At 44.3% G+C, this 10,050-nt stretch overlaps 1 long non-coding RNA gene across 3 annotated transcripts in view; it reads right to left on the reverse strand.

Annotated features, from left to right (window-relative positions):
- Positions 1-78, reverse strand: part of LOC102251423 — a 4,128-nt gene extending 4,050 nt beyond the window's left edge. For 2 of the 3 annotated variants that reach the window (XR_001362960.1, XR_313831.2), the window contains exon 1: positions 34-78. This is a non-coding gene — a long non-coding RNA (uncharacterized LOC102251423). The remainder of the gene's footprint in view (positions 1-33) is intronic. The other variant, XR_001362959.1, reaches the window with a different exon arrangement.
- Between the last annotated feature and the right edge of the window lie 9,972 nt (positions 79-10,050).

A 10,050-nucleotide genomic window follows, 5' to 3' on the forward strand; every position in this document is an offset into this window, starting at 1 on the left:
ATCCGCTTCGTGGCCCGCAAGCCGGCGATTTACCTGATGCCGCAGCCACATCCGCGCCCGCACCCGAGCCCGCCCCCTCGAAGCTCGAGAACAGGTTATCAATGCCTTGACGCTAATTGACGGTCGCTCCAGCCAACCAACGCCAGACACCCTCCGAACTGTCCAATAGTGAGGTGGAGTGGGCGGCGCCGCGAAGGTGGGAGAGCCTGGGGGCGGGGCCTGGAATGACTGTCCCGGAGGGACAGCAGGACGGAGCCCTGTGGCCAAGTGCTGCCCAGCGAAGGGCTAAGTAAGGACCTTGGGTTTGATCCACTGGACATGGGGGAGCCATGGAAGGCTCTGAGCAGGAGATTCACTGGGGGGATTTGTGTGTTTGGAACATCCGTTGGGTGGAAGCTGGAAGGACTGATGCTCAGATCCCAGTGGGTGAGGTACCTGGACCCTGGATCTTTCCCACCACAGGGTCTTTGCACATGCTGTTCCACCTTCCTGAACTGTCTTCCCTGCACATATCTGTCCCACTAATGTCAGCACATAAGGACAGGGAATTGATTTATTTTGGCCACTGCTTTATCCAATGCCCCTGGCAATAAATGTTTGTTGAACATTTAAAATTACATTTAACATTTTAATCCATTTGGAATATATTATTATCTAAAGCAACTGTACAGATTGTTTTTTTTCCTGATTATTTTAGTATTTTTGAGCACCTACTGTGTACCAGGCACTGTGTACGTCCCTAAGGTGACACAATCCCTGTCATCCTGCACTTCAAAGCTGAGAGGCAGAGGCAGACTCAAGCTAAAGTTTATGGTAAAGGGGATGATGAGTGGGAGCTGGGGTCTATGGGAGGAGAAAATAGGGGCAAAACCCTGACCTGGAGGGTCCTGTGAGGCAGCCTGGAGGTGTGCCATTTAATGAAGGGTGCTCCAAATAGGAGAAAGTGCACGTGCAAAGGAAGGGAGGAAGGATGCTACCTATATCAGGACTTTGACTAGGTCAGTGTGTTTGTTGGTAGGAGGGTAACTGAAGGGACCGGCAGAAAAGCACATCTGAAGCTTTCAGACTTTATCTGATGAGTGGATCCCTGGAGGTGAGTTATTTATTCCAGATTCCTCTATGATGTTGTCCCAGTGCCACTCCACTTCAACTACTGTAGCTTTAGAATGCATTTCAATATCGGGCATTCTTCCTTTTAGAAAATTCCTGGGCTATTTCCACTGTCTTTTTTTCATGCACATAAACTGTTTGTAGAATTCTGTCAAATTTTCCCATGAACACTTCATTGGAATTTAAAGAATATTTTTATTGTAAAATAAAATGCACACACATGGAAGCAAACTCAATAATAACATAAGCCCTGGCCTGTGTGGCTCAGTTGGTTGGGCGTCATCTAGTGCACTCAAATGTTCCCTGTTTGATTCCAGGGTTCCAGGTTAGGGCACATGCCCGGGTTGCAAGTCCAATCCCGGATTCCTGGTAGGAGGTGTGCAGGAGTCAGTCAATACCTCACTTTCACATTAATGTTTCTCTCTCTCTCCCTCTCCTTTCCTCTCTCTCTAAAAATCAATAAAGAACCTTTGAAAAAATAAACCACATAAAATAAATGTATAGCTTAAGGAATACTGAAGGGAGGTTCTCAACCAAGGTGATTTTTAAAATATATATTTTTATTGATTTCAGAGAGGAAGGGAGAGGGAGAGAGATGGAAACATCAATGATGAGAGAGAATCATTGAACTGCTGCCCCCTGCAGGCCCCCTATTAGGGATTGAGCCTGCATCCCAGGCTGCCGGGGTGTTTCTCAGCATCTAGAAGAGTTCCGAAATCTGGAGAAGGGCTGCAAGTATATTAATAAAGAGACTGGGCATGAAATATAAATTTGGAAGGCATTTTGGGGAACCAGAGGAGACCTAGCTTCAGTAACCAAGTTCTCTGAATCTCTGGACCCCTAGCTTTTTTATTAACACAAATTGCCCTAAAGCAAAGCAGATATACATATCAAAGGTAAGGTTTGGTATACAGTAGGCATTGTCAGGGTGGGGGAACTGCCCTCAGCTGTCTGGCAGCAGGCAATAATATATGCAAATCTTTAGGTTTGGGGAAATGCTTTCGGCTATTCCAGCAGCAATAACATGATTCAGCCCTGCTGAATATAGAAGCCCATCAACCTTTTGAGGACTTATTGCTTTTTATTATGCCCTGCTGGAATTAGCTTCCCGCACCAGGCATTGAACCATCACCTCCTGGCTCATAGATTGACACTCAACCACTGAGCCATACCAGCAGGGCCCAGGGTGATTTTTTCTTTTTTCAAAAATATATTTTATTGATTTTTTACAGAGAGGAAGGGAGAGGAATAGAGAGTTAGAAACATCGATGAGAGAGAAACATCGATCAGCTGCCTCCTGCACACCCCTCACTGGGGAAATACCCGCAACCAAGGTACATGCCCTTGACCGGAATCGAACCTGGGACCCTTCAGTCCGCAGGCCGACGCTCTATCCACTGAGCCAAACCGGTGCTGGCCCAGGGTGATTTTTGATTGTCATAATGGAGAAGGGGAAAGGATCTAGTGGGTGGAAGCCAGGGATGCTGCTGAACACCCTACAGTGCACAGAGTAGCCCCCACAACAAAGGATTATATAGCCTGAATGTCAATAGTGCTGAGTTTGAGAACCCCAGCTGGGAAGTGAACATAATTATAACCCCCACCCAGGTCAACATGTCTCCAGCTACCTCAGAAGGCCCTCCATTCACCACATTCCCATCACAGCTGCCTTCGTACTTTGCAAAGTAACCACTGTTGTGACTTTTGTAGTAATCACTGCCTTCCATTCCTGAATAATTTATCACCCGAATATGAATCTCCAGACACTGTAGTTTTAGTCTTGCCTGTTTGGAGACTATGAAACCTCCGTTCTTGTCTTCTTGGAGGAAAGATTTCAATCACAAGACAAAGTGTAGCAAAGTAAGTAAGAATTTATTGGCCGCAGCAAAAATATACTTAGGACAGTGAAACAAGGAAGGGCATAGAAAAAGCGATAAGAGAGCCTAGGCTGGGCTGCTTTGGCTCGCTGAGAAGTCAGAGAAAAGAGGGGCTTGGAGACAGGTTCAGGGGGTTAGCCCAGGACAAGCTGCCACTTGCAACCATTGCTCCCCTGGTTGCAAGTCTTGCGAGGACCCTCAGGGGAAAGATGGGAGAAGGGAATGGCAGGGGCATGCTCCAGGGGGGGCGAGTTTGAGATGGGTCCTTCATGCTGAGCATATTTATCTCTCTCCTGCAGGGAGAAATCTTAGGTCTCATGGGAGGGTCTCAATAGAATATTTATCCGTTTTCTAGGTGTGCTCTTTCAGGTTCATGCTCTCCACTGATTGGTCAACGCCAGGGCAGGGGTCATTAGTCAATGTAGCTGGTCCTGAGGCAGCTACAGCATCACTTGTCTGGTTTTGCTGCTTTTCTGGGCCTGGAGTTAAAATACAACTGAGGCCCAGATGTTATCTTTAGGGAGGAAAGGTTAGGGGGTCTAAACTGCTTGACTAGCAATATGCTAGGGGAGGATACGTTACCCTAGGGATGAGATTCTTGTTTTCTCAGTTTTGCCGCTTTCTAGGTATCCCAAGCTTTTTGCCCTTGTGAGTTTCAGTACCTGGCCCATCGTCCTTGCTCTGGTCATGTCTGTCTAACTGCCTGTAACATTGCCCATTCCAAAAGAAAATATGTCTTTTCAATCTCTGGTAACTCACAGGCCCCTATATCCCCTTTCTTCCCTTGAGATAAATCCAATATACAACTCAGGCTCTTTGTCCTGAGGTGTTTCCTACAGTTGGGGTGTCGTTGATTGCACACTCATGATGCAGTCCAGTATGTTGCTTTGTCTTCCCCACACCCTGCGAATTGGTGGTTTGTTCCAGAACTGGGTTCAGACTGGGGTTTAATTCCTTGGCACAACCATGGGTGGTGTTGTGTCCTTTCACCAGGAGGCTCATACTCTTTGACGGTCTCTCCTTACATAATGTCAGTGGCCATTGAGGTTGTAAAACAGTGACCTTCCTCCAGCATTTCTTTCCTATTTATTAGTTAGGATTCTTCCCTTGCCAGATGTTTCCTTCCCCTTACTTTCTACGTGATTACCCAGTGAAACTTCCTATAGAAAAGGCAAGACAAAAGCTGGCTTCGTTCACTTTATATACCAGTGTTCAAAATAATGAATGACTCCCCACAGTCCTCTCAGTGATGAATTAGGTTTTATTGTTGTTAAGTCATTATGAGCTTATGGAGAAACACACCTTACTTCAGTCCCTGGCACTTATCCTCCCTGCTGGGCACACCTGGCTGAGGAAGCTTTTGTGGGTTGGAACTTTCAAAAGTGACTCTGGTAATCTTTGATAGTTTTCTTACTCTCTCATAGGACCAGCTGTCCCAGGTTCATCTTGGACATATTCTGTGGCATCAGCCAGAAACTACTTGAAATTCTGGTTTCTGTTAGTGGGAAATATAGTAGTTTTGGTGCTAGGAATACTCATTTGATATTGTGTCTAGACTTTTTTCAGTGAGCAAAGCTAAGTAGGGAGGATGTATATATAATACATATATATACATACTTACCTAATAATAGACAAACATGTAAATTGACTGTCCCTCTGCTACCCTCACCAGCCAATCAGGAGAATATGCAAATTAACCCAACAAAGATGGCGGTTAATTTGCATACGTAGGCACGAAGCAGCGGAGCGAGGAAGGCTCCGGGCCGGAGCGAAGGCCTGGGTCCCGGGTGCCGGAGGAAAACTGGTGCCGGCAGCCAGGGGAAGGGAAGGCCTATTGCACGAATCTCTTCGTGCAATGGGCCTCTAGTAATACATATACATATATATTTTTATAACATTTATGATTATGACATATGCCATAATGCTATAACATCATGTATAATAGAATTATAATAAAATAGAATTATAATATCTATAATAATAAAAGTGCAATATGCTAATTAGACTGGTCATCCTTCTGGACAACCTTCTGGACAAAGCCGGGGCTGCGAGGGAAGCCCAGGTCCTGGGTGCCTTCCAGGTGCCAGAGGGAAGCCAGTGTCAGCAGCTGGGGGAAGGAAGGCCTACTCTTGCATGAATTTCGTGCATCAGGCCTCTAGTATTATATAGACCCACCCTGCGCCAGCCACGGGCCCTGCCTCTGCCTCCACAGTGCCAGCCCCACCGGCCCCCTGAGCAAGCCCTGCCTCGCAGTGTGAGCCTCGAGTCCCGGCCCGCGAGAGGTGCTCCATGCACCTCCTGATGACCGGTTGTTTGGTCGTTCTGCCATTACGGTGTCATGACCACAGGCCTTTTATGATATAGGTAATAAATAATATATAGATATACTTATATGTAAGTATATATATATATGCATTTATGTTATATAAAATGCTTTATAAGTTCACTTTGATATTTCCAATTCAATTTCAGGACTACGTGATGTTTACTCAACCTCTTGGTGGTAGGGAGAATAACATTCCACCAAAGATGTCCACATGCTAATCTCAGGAACCTATGAATATGTTACCTTACATGGCAAAAGGGACTTGCAGATGTGATTATGTTAAAGATTTTTTTAAAATATTTTTTTATTGATTTCAGAGAGGGAGGAAGAGGGAGAGAGAGAGAAACATCCATGATGAGCCCTAACCGGTTTGGCTTAGTGGATAGAGCGTCGGCCTGCGGACTGAGGGTCCCAGGTTCAATTCCGGTCAAGGGCATGTACCTTGGTTGCAGGCACATCTCCAGGAGGAGGTGTGCAGGAGGCAGCTGATTGATGTTTCTCTCTCATTGATGTTTCTAACTCTCTATCCCTCTCCCTTCCTCTCTGTAAAAAATCAATAAAAAATATTTTTAAAAAAAGAGCCCTAGCCAGTTTGGCTCAGTGGATCCAGCATTGGCCTGCGGACTGGAGGGTCCCAGGTTCAATTCCAGTCAAGGGCACATGCCCAGGTGGCGGGCTCGATCCCCGGTGGGGGGCATGCAGGAGGCAGCCAATCAATGGTTCTCTCTCATTGACGTTTCTATCTCTCCCTCCCTCTCCCTTCCTTTCTGAAATAAAGAAAAAATTTTTTCTATCTCTTCCCTCTCCCTTCCTTTCTGAAATAAAGAAAAAATTTTTAAAAATAAAAAAAAAAGAAACATCCATGATGAGAGAGAATCATGGATCGGCTGCCTCCTGCAAGTCCCCCACTGGGGATCGAGCCCACAACCCGGGCATGTGCCCTTGACCGGAATCGAACTTGGGACCTCTCAGTTTGCAGGCTGATCCACTGAGCCAAACTGGCTAGGGCATGTTAAAGATTCTGAGATGGTGATATGATCCTGGATTATCTGGGCGGGTCCAATGTCATCGTAACGGTCCTTATAAGAGTTGGCAGGAGGGTCAGAGTCAGAGAAGGGGATGTGAGGATGGAAGCAGAGGTCAGAGTGTGGTGATTGCTGGAAGGGGCGCCACCAGCTCAGGAATGCATATACCTCCAGAAGCTGGCAAAAGCAAGGAGATGGATTCTTTTCCTGGAGCGTTCAGAAGAGTCACAGTCCTGAAGACATCTTGGTTTTAGCCCAGTGAGACCCATGTTTTACTTCTGACTTCAGAACTGTAAGAAAATAAATTTATGTTGCTTTAAGCCACTAAGATTGTGGTAATTTGTTACAGCAGCCATAGGAAACTAATATTAAGACTTATGCTATCTACTTCTCCTTTCTTCCATAAAAACCCTGGCTCTCAAGGACACAGAAGACAACACAATTAGAATATCACGTAATTTTGCTTTAATCAAAATTGCTCACATAACAGTCTAAAAGTAACTTGCCAATATTAACACCAATATGTTACTAAAAACACTTTACGAGTATCTTTTGCATATGTTTTTCTGATTCTCCTTCCTTTTTCTGATTGTTGTACTGCCTCTACACTGTAAGCACATCTTGTCATTCCATACAAGACTCTTTCCTTTTTATCTCCCTTCAGTCTTAGTTTTGCAAGCAACTGTATGTTTCACACTCTCTGCCAGTCTTATATTCATGTCTTTCGAATCATTTGTTTGTCTGGAAACTATATACCCTTAGTTCTTACATGTCATCCTTTATATTTGAAAATCAGTTTTGCTATATACAAAATCCTGGGCTCATATTTTCTTTCCTAAATGATCTTTAAACATGTTACTCCATTTTCTTCTTGTATAAAGCATTGCTCTCAAAAGTCTGTTGAGAAGCTAATTTTCTCTTTCTTATAAGTCATTTGCTCTTTTTTCCTAGATGACAAGAGGATTATTTTTTCTTTTAAAGTTCAGTACTTTTATTAAAATACTAGAGTCCCAGTGCACGGATTCGTGCACCGGTGGGGTCCCTTGGTGTGGCCTGCGGGGATCAGTGGACCTCTGCACCGCCACAGCCTGGCCTTACCTGCCAGCTCATGGGGCTCCAGCCTGCTGCCCACGTGTAGTGCGCAAAGTGGCAGGCGTCGGGGGAGGAGCCCGAGCCATTCCGGCTGCCATTCAGTAGGCTTGCTGCCACACTACTGCAGTCTCCTTGTGCCCATCCTAGGGCGATACCAGCGTGCTCATGACCTCGCAGCTGTTGCTTGTCATCGCAGCTGAGCAGCGCTCCCGCTGTGGGAGCACACTGACCACCAGGGGGCAGCTTGTGCGTTGAGTGTCTGCCCCCTGGTGGTCAGTGTACGTCATAGCTACCAGCCGGTCGTCCAGTCAGCCAGTCGCTTAGGCTTTTATATATATTAGTATAGATGCCTTGGTATGGTTTAATATTCTGAATATTAATCTCTTATCAGGTATATGGTTTGTGAAATTTTTATTATGGTAAAATATATGTAACAAAATTGATCATTTCAACCATTTTTATTATATTTAACTTTTTGAGGACCTGCCAAATTGTTTTCCACAGTGGCTATATTACTTTGCATTTCCACCAGCAGTGGACAAGTGTTCCAGTGTGATCACATCTTTGCCAACACCTATTTTCCATTTAAAATTTTTTAATGAGTTTATCTAAGCCAAACTGACCATTAAAAAAAATAGCCCTCTGATGTGATTCAGTGATTGAGCGTTGACCCATGCACCAAGAGAATGCTGGTTCTATCCCCGGTCAGGTTACATGCCCAAGTTGTGGGCTCTATCACCAGTAAGGGGTATGCAGGAGGCAGCCGATCAATGTTTCTATCTCTCCCTTCCTCTCTCTTTAAAAATCAATAAAAACATATTAAAAATTAATAATAGACATCCTAGTAGATGTGAAGTGATAACTCATTGTAGTTTTGATTTGCATTTCCCTGATGGCTAGTGATACTGAGCATCTTTTCATGTTTATTGGCCACTTGTATATCTTCTTTGGAGAAATGTCTGTTCAAGTCCTTTGCTTATTTTTTTATTAGACTGCTTTGTTGTTGTTGTTGAGTTTTCGGAGTTCTTCATATATTCTGAATATTAATCCATTATCAGATATATGGTTTGTGAAAAATTTTCTCCCATTTTGTGGGTTGTCTTTTTACTCTGTTGATAGTGTCCTGTGATGCATGAAAGTTTTTTATATTGATAAAGTCCAATGTATTTAATAGTGTCAAATCCAAGAAATCATCACCAAATTCAATTCATGTTTCTACTAAGAGGTTGTTTCAGAGAGAGAGAGAGAGAGATATTTGTTGTTCCACTTATTTATGTATTCATTGTTTGTTTCTTGTATGCTCCCTGACCAGAGATTGAACCTGCAACCTTGGTATCTCTGGACAATGCTCTAACCAACTTAGCTACCTGACCAGAGCAACTTCTAAGAGTCTTATAGTCTTGGCTCTTAACTTTAGTTCTTTGATCCATTTTGAGTCCATTGAATTTATAAAAATAGAAATTGCAATAAACACATTAATTTGGCAAGAATTGGCATTAAAAAATAAGATCAGTCCTAGCTGGTTTGGCTCAGTGGATAGAGCATCGGCCTGCAGACCAAAGGGTCCCAGGTTCAATTCCAGTCAAGGACACGTATCTTGGTTGTAGGCTCCTCCCTTTCCCAGGCCCTGGTCAGGGCTCATGCAGGAAGCAACCAATCGATGTGTTTCGCTCACATTGATATTTCTGTCTCTCCCTCTCTCTTCCACTCTCTCTAGAAATCACTGGAAAAATATCCTCAGGTGAGGATTAAAAGAAAAAATAAATAAGATCAGTCATTTCATGCATAAACATGACATGTCTGTTAATTAATCCAAGTCTATGTTAATTCTTAATACAATTTTGTAGTTTTCTTCAAATAGGCCACATCCTCCTCCTTAAAGTTAATTCTCCTTTGGGGGAGAGATGGCTCTTTGGTAGACAGAACTCTGTTCCCTATATTTTCCTAAGTGGCTACTTTTGCCATATTGGAATTCCATTGGTATTATTGTTTATTTGTGTTCATTTGTTGTGTACTATCTGTGAACCCTGAGGAAAAAAGACATCTACTAAGAAAGGCTCCTAGTGGTTAACTGCACTCACATTTTATAAAAGAAGAAAGAAAGAAAGAAAGAAAGAAAGAAAGAAAGAAAGAAAGAAAGAAAGAGAGGAAGGGAGGAAGGGAGGAAGGAAGGAAGGGCCTAGCAGTCATTTCTGCAACAGAGGTCTTTCACACAAACTGCATTTCACGGAGAAGCCTGCACTGAGCCAGCCCTTATGAAGGAGTTTCTGGAGTCCTATTCAACCAATAGGACTGAGGCTTTCCCCATCCAATCCAGCTGTGCAGCTCCAACCAACTGAGCAGTTCTATTCAGATCAATTAGGACAGTGCCTTTTGGACCAAACTGCAAGGATTTGGAGTCGTCATCTGCATAAAGACAGACCATTCAGGGGTCAGGGACGGGACTTCTGTCCATATGAGTCAGCTCCCCTCTGGCTCTGAGAGTGCACTTTCCCTCTCCACCAAAGGCTGTCTCCCTGGCTGAACTGAAACACCAAAGATGTCTCAGGAGAGTGGAGCAGAGCAGACCATGGCAGACAGAGCAGAGCAGAGCAGACGAGCCAGAGAGGGCGCTAGGGCT

The sequence above is a fragment of the Myotis brandtii genome, unplaced genomic scaffold, assembly GCF_000412655.1.
Source record: "Myotis brandtii unplaced genomic scaffold, ASM41265v1 scaffold321, whole genome shotgun sequence".
NCBI lineage: Eukaryota > Metazoa > Chordata > Mammalia > Chiroptera > Vespertilionidae > Myotis > Myotis brandtii.